At 40.3% G+C, this 7,382-nt stretch overlaps 1 pseudogene across 1 annotated transcript; it reads right to left on the bottom strand.

The window, feature by feature from the left end:
• Positions 1 to 1,857: 1,857 nt before the first annotated feature.
• Positions 1,858 to 2,415, bottom strand: LOC311178684 (ADP-ribose pyrophosphatase, mitochondrial-like; annotated as a pseudogene). The gene has a single exon. The product of its transcript is annotated as an ADP-ribose pyrophosphatase, mitochondrial-like (transcript).
• Positions 2,416 to 7,382: the final 4,967 nt, after the last annotated feature.

Raw genomic sequence — 7,382 nt, 5'->3', positions numbered from 1 at the left:
CACAATTGCCATCACCCGTATAAATACATTTCTCAAGAGAAAAACCAATGAAACCGTGCAAACTTCCTTCAGGTTTGAAAAAGGGAACTCTGGCCAAATATGCATGTAGGGAGGGGTAGTAGGGTAATTTCTTTCCTTTTTTTTTTTTTTTAAAGGAACATTGCATAGGAAACTGGAAGGTAACAACTGGAGCGGCCAGCGTGTAGTGGTCAAGGGCACAGAGGGTGGAACCCTAGTACCCGTGTTCCCATCTCACCTCCATTACCACGTACTGGCTGTGTGACTTGGTTCAAGTTCCTAACCTCTGGGCCTCAATTGTGCCATCTGCAAAACAGGGCTAACTGTATGTGGTAAGTCTTGTAATATGTGCTCCCTCCTCTCCCCCAGATTCCCCTTCTCAGCTTATGGAGATGTTACAGGCCCTCAGCAGTCAACCCTGGATGGGAGTTGCCTTGCTGAGGAAATTGTCTCTCCCGAGGTCACGCCTCTTTCTAGGGGCTGCTCACATTCAGTGACTGGTCAGTAGAGGGTATAAGGGCCTGAACCCCTGAGCCCAAAGCAGAGCTGCTAGAAGGACCTTTTCAATTCCAGAGCTGAACACCAGGTTAACTGAGCCACCACTTAATTTCAAACTCAACATCTCACTTTGGCCAACCCTTTTTCTTCTCGTCCTTTCCTCAGGCACTGATCCCAAGACTGTCCCTAAGAAACACCCAACCTGAAACATACAAGACTTTCCTCTTAGGGTGACCCTAAGAATAAAGAAGCCACGTACAAGAGTGTGTGCACACAGTAAGTGGGATATAAATATTGGCTGCTATTACGGAAGGATTCTCTTATATGAAGTTAACTCTTACAGTAGTCTTTGCCCCTTAGTCATGAAAGGCCTGTAGTAGTGGTGTGGGTTAATTTTCCATATATTATGTTACATACAAATAAAGGTAACTGGCTTGTTTTAGGTGATAAGTGAAAGAAATATATTTCTGAACGTACTTGTTGCTGTTGGTATGCCCTCATTCTAGATTGCCAGGGTGTTTTCTCTGTGTTTGCAAACTGACTAGACACCTTCTCTATTTGTATATTGGTTTTTTTTTTAAACTGAGAAAAGAAGGTGAATCATATTTTATTTGGCTGGGGTTACATCCATGTGTTGATGAAGTCTTATTCTTGACAGCATCTGGGCTCTTCTAAGATTAGAGGAAACAAATGCCAGAGTTTAGTTTACTGATCAGACAGGAACAGTTCTGGTAACCAGAGGAATAGGATATTAAACTCCTTTTCTTGCTGCATTTTTTTCTGGTTCTAGAGTAATTGATCCTTATGTGGATTCACATAAGGATCATAAGGATCACATGGACTAAAATATTGAACTTTTCCCCAAAAAACTGAAGGTTTTAAAACCAAGAATAACAAAGACACTTCCATACTTGAAAACAATGAAGATAAAACCATATCAGATGAAACTTGTAAAACAAATGACAAAAAGAAATTCAGGTTATGTATTAAAACAGAATCTAACAGATCTAGAGGAAGAATTGGCAAGCAAGCTAAAAATGTAGAAGCCAAAGTTTGTTTTACCTACAATTCTTCAAGGAGCATTCACTGTATAATTTAGTTAAAGCCATGCATACAACATACACAATAGGTAACTATGTTCTTCTTCTTACAATTGGAAGGCAAGAAAGTTGTGATTTTTATTCCCCCCATGTTTGTCTGATATTACTCCCTTATACAGAACCTTCACACTAAGAACAAAGGAGGTTGCCCTCCCTGCCCTGTCTGGTAGGACTTCTGTACTATTTGCTTTTTATCTACCCTGGTTCATTTGAAGGTCTTTGGCCATAAGACCCTAATCTACTATCCATGGCAGTTGGGGTACACATCTTCACTCCAGTGGGCACCTCGTTTTTCAGCCACAAGTTGAATAGATTGGGAGTGGCTGGCATGAAGCTTGAGTTTATCATCAGTGTCCACATACCTCACTTTCTTGGCATCATCACCGGCTTCCAGAGAAGACAAGCCATGATCTCGCCTATTTTATCCTGGTAGTTCACAGCCTGTCTCTATCCACACATTATCTGTCTTCTGGGGATCATCAAAATGGCCTTTATAGACCACAGAATGCCACTGACTGAATAGTTTGTGCAGTTATTTCTCCAACTCTCGCATTTCTGCCCTGGATTTCTGCAAGGAGTTCAGGGTTTCCTCACCAAACTCCCTCTTCAGGGTAGTGCTAATCTTCTCTTCTCTTCTGGAGCCACTCTCCCTCCTGGGATGGCCCATTCTCCACAGTCCTTCCTTTTGATGACTACAAACCGCAGGATGTTTTTCCCGACACAGCATGGGTAACTTTATTTCCCTTGCTATCCTCTTCCATCTGGTTATGGTGGGATCTGCAGCATGATACAGTTGCATTTTTATTTTAAGTCAAGTGATTTTGATATCAAAATGCGAAATGCTGGGCTTGAGAACATCTAGCCAACAAACACCAACAAAATTAACACAACAACTAGAGGACTTTCTTTCTTAGGAGCCTATTTGCCTTTCTAGGAGGAGTTCATTTACTAGGTCCAGGACTGCTGTTCAGGAGAGGCAGAATGAATGTGTTGGGGGCCCAGAAGATAAACTTCCTTACTTGGAATGCTCAGAAGCAGAGCAAGAGTGACCTCAAAGGCAAAAAGAGCTCACTTTGTGCACTGAACATGGTCCTGATGAGAGGTTTATGAGATGTGATGTGTGTGGTGTGAGCAATGCTGTCAATCTTGGCTTCCTCATTGACTCACTGAATGGCTTGAGCAAGTTGCTTAATCTTCCCTTCAAAGGAGTATTACTGGCTACAGCATGCCAGGGGCTATGTCAGGCACAGATGATTGTGCTGGGAGCTGGGCCTCAAGGGTTCTGCTCTTAGAGGATGAGGGTTGGGGAGGAAGCACATAGATTAAAAAAAAAATAGAACTAACACTGGAAGAGCATGAGAATTGGACAAAATCAGTTTTGAATCCCAGCTTCTCCTCCTTCTTCTGGGCCTTCTCAGGTAAAGTTACTTAAACTCATTTCAGTTTCCTTATGTGTGAAATGGAAACAGTAATAGCTACCTGCAGGGTTGTGTGACAGTTAAGTGTGATGTTACATATAGAGCTGTTTACAAAATGTCTGGTTCCACTGTACACACTCAAAAGTATTCATTAGAATACTTATCACAACCTTTTTGACCCTGCACCTTGAAAAACTCCATGGATAGAACACGATGGTTGAAATGGTTATGGGAATTGAAGACCTCACCTATGGGGTCAAAGTTAAACAATATACAATTTCTCCATCTGGGAAAATTCAGTCTCAGAAGTAATAGCATCTAGTTCTAAAATGATAAATAATGAGGTAAGAGGCACAAGCTAAGTCATTATATCAAATAAAACAAACCCTATGGACAGATATCAACACTTGAAACAGATAGTTTTAGAACAAATGGAATCCTCTATAATCTTATCAAGACTCAAAGGATATTTAACATTTCCCAGTTTGTTCGATGCTATACCAGTCCCATGAGACAGATATGTAAAGAATAAATGATTTGATGGCCAAATATGTTTGGATAATTCTACATATTCCATCACCCCCTTAGAAATTCACATTTTTAAAAGACTCGGTGAATTCCAGTAAAATGAAATAAATCACCCCTAAATGTTTTAATTCTGTGTCACCCAGTAATTTCTAACTACCTGACCAGAGAATGCTTCTTTTATGCAAAACCTGGCATTATTTTAGGAACACATTCCTCAGGTTTAGAAAGGTTTCAAAATGCCTGTATGTGTTTAGGGGTAGATCTCTAACCATTTGAAGTTATCACCATCACCATTTCTATGGAAGGCAGGTATGAAATACCCACCCATCACCCCATAAGCACTCTAAACTCAATGAGCCAAGCTTCAGGCTTAAAGAAATACCTCTGGCTACAAGGAACAGAATAAGTAGGAAAGGACTAAGAGTGGAGAAACTTGAGACCTGGTCATCATTAGCCATCATCATTATCATTGTTTGGGATTCACTGTGCGCAGGGCACACACATAAAGACCATCAATAAGGGGCACGTTTCCCATTCTGTAACTCTTGTCTTCTTAAGCCTGCATATTTTTAGTCATCAAATTTCTGTTCCTCTGAGCTCCTGGAAATGGGAAAAATATGAAAATGTAAACATTTGGGAAAGAAGATGCATGTTATTCCCTCATTATTATTTTAATTATCATAATCTAACTCACAAGAAACAAATGAATCAGAAGTCTCAAGACTGGATCTAGCTTCCCCCTTCCAGTAGCTTTGCATCTAATACTTGGTTTCTCTGGCTCTTGGTTCCAAACTATAAAAGGCATCAGTTGCCTCTGTTAGCTTCAAAAGTCCTTCTGGCTTTGTCATTTTATGATTCAAAATCTATGAAAATCTCATTATTCGAAGGCCAATGTCAATGCTTGCTATGAATCAAAAAGACCAGATGTTCAAATATAAACAACCAGATGCTCAAAGGACAACACACACTTGAGGACAGCAAGGGAATAGGGGGGCTGCTGTGTCAAGTACAATGAAGATATACAGTGCGCGGAAGAATTCAAGGAACACCTGGAAAAGGACTTCAAAACCACTAATAAGCGGTTGTTTAGTTTTTAGCATCATCAAAGGGAAGAAGACAGTTAAGTCAGACCATTTGATGATCCTGGTATAAAAGGTGGCCTAAGGGAAGGAAATAAAATACCATTGTCGAGACCAAAAGAACTATTTGCTGGAAAGCCATTGGGGACATTCTTTCCTAAATTGTCTTCTGAGGCAGAAAAACAAGCAGAGCTAGACATTGAGAATGTTCTGATCCCCATCCATGAGAAAGACCTAAAGGACCTGTAAGTACAGGGAACAAATCCTTGGCCTGGCAGGGATTGCCTCTGTGATTCCCATTTTATCAAGAATATTATGGAAGGCAGAGCGATGAACACAGGGCCAAAGCTGTGCAAGAACCCCAAACTATGCTACAGCCTTTGTCAGGGAAGCAGAAATTAGTGGTGTTCAGCAAATTGAAAAATCATGAATTTATCCATTTTTTCCTAAAGTGATGTTCAGACTCAAAGTTCTGAAAAAAAAAAAAAAACTGAAAGGAAAGAGGAGAAAAGGTTTGCTCCTTTCCTTAGATGTTAATACTGGTGATAAATAAAATAACTACCATTTACTACGTGTTTTCTATGTACAGTCTATGGTATACTAGGTGGGACTGTTTAATTTTGAACCTTGGTTCAAAACTTCTTAGCTGGTTGATATGGCAAAGTTTTTTAACCTCAGGTTTTTTTTTTGCCAAGGAATAATAATGGGGTCAGTATGAGATAATTAGTTAGAATAATACCTGGTCATAGTAAGAGCTCAACAAATATTGGCTATACAAAAATTAATATCAAGAAGTTTATATTTAGGGCCTCCCTTGGTGGCGCAGTGGTTGAGTTCTGGGCTGCGAAGATGCCTGCAGCCTCTGCAGCACCGGTTCGATCCCCGGCCTCCGGCGAAGGTCCCACATGGCGCACCGACCTCTGCTGCTGCCCACTGCTCCCCTCAGCAGTGTACTTCATCAGTCTGCCTGTTCTGTTCCCCACTCTGGCTCTGGTGAATTCTCTCACCCTCCTGCACTTCTGACTTTACCCAGTTCTTGTATAAATAAATAAATAAATCTTTTAAAAAGGGGGGGGCAAAGTAATCTCACCAAAATATCTTTTAAAAAAAAAGAAGTTTATATTTATTACTCTAACTAATTCTCAGTCAATACTATGAGTTAAGCACATAAACTAATAGTATTGCCAATTAACAGACTGGAGACATTGCAGTTCATAAAAGTGAAATAACTTACCCTGGTCACACAGCTAGTTACTAATATGTATTTCAGAATTGAAAAGGCTTGACAATAATAAACTTGTATTTTATTAATACTCTAAATGCATGTTGGATTTGATTTTATAAGGCAAAATGACACCACTGTGTTATAACTATAAAAAGTTTGAGTTTATTATGATGGATCTATTATGTTCACTCTGCATAAGAGGAAGAGGTAAGAGAGATACATTGAAACACTAGCAATATAGTATGTAGAACACAGTGTAAAAAATGCCTTGAATAATGGGCCAGTTCTGACTAGAAAGATAACCCAGAAATACATCCTGCATTAAAAGAGGGGGTGTGGGGCCTGCCCATGGCACAGCGGGTTGAGCTTCAGCACTGTGAAGCTGTCCATAGCCTCTGCAGCGCCAATTCAATTCCCGGCCGGCCAGGGAGAAACCCACATGGCACGGCAGACCTCTCCTGTCTCACTCGCTGCTCCCCTCAGCGGTGTATTTTGGTTGTCTGCCTGTTCTGCTCCCCACTCTGTCTCTGGTGAATCCTCTCACCCTCCTGCGCCTCTGGCCTGTACCCCAGCTCTTGTATAAAAATAAATCTTTAAAAAATGAGGGGGTCTGAAGAGAAGGGAGAGTCAAAAATCACCCATTTTAATACTAAAAAGTCCAACAGGTGGTTAACAGGCAGAAATAGGAAAGTCAACAAGGGAGTTGACAATGGGGAGTTCATTTTAGGGGTGTTTTTAAAATGTGCCCTTCCACAGGTGGACAGAACCTGGGATTAGTACTTTGGTAACTGGAGATTCGGCAAGGACTATCCTTGTGCCTCCATTTTCTCTTCTATAAAATGATTAGCTGATCTATAATTAATCCTTTGGATTCCTTGCAGCTTTCTAGAAGAAGCATATATATGAAATAGAGGAAACGGAAGATTTCAGGGATTAAAAAGTCAATGAATGATCAAGATACTTGGTCATTTGTCTGGTTTGGAAGTTAAAGAGAAAAAAAATGGGACAATGATTGTTTTTTTTTTTTTTTAGGATTACAGAAAACTGTGCCTTTTAAGAAATTACTTAGGCAAAATAATTATGTAGAATGGAGGCCACCTACAAATTAACCTAAGAAATCTAAAGTACAATGTGTAACAATGCAAGTCAAATAGCCTTTATTTATAGGACAGACACACTTCAGTTTTGTGGTATGATATGAAGGTGTTAGGGAAGTCCAGCTGCCCAAAATGTGGCTTCCTGACCCTCTTAAAATACTGCTTGGATTTACACTATTAAAATAAACCCCTTTGAATATACTTTGTATTGTAAAATGCGCATTTATTTCATATTCAGCTGTTGTCATGCTTTCTGGTAAATTAGTGCAGCAGGCTAACAACTAGCTAAGGATAGTCAACTGACGAGACAAAGATTGGAAGGGAGAGAAGGAGGGATCTCTCTGGTATGCATGGCATTGCTCAAGCCAGTACAGCAGCATATGGGTGCCTGGTAGGCTCCAGATACTCAGCTGGGTTCT

The sequence above is a fragment of the Talpa europaea genome (assembly GCF_964194135.1).
Source record: "Talpa europaea genome assembly, chromosome: 10".
NCBI classification, from domain to species: domain Eukaryota; kingdom Metazoa; phylum Chordata; class Mammalia; order Eulipotyphla; family Talpidae; genus Talpa; species Talpa europaea.
Note: the sequence above shows the minus strand (reverse complement) of the source record. Positions and strands in the feature narration are given on the sequence as shown.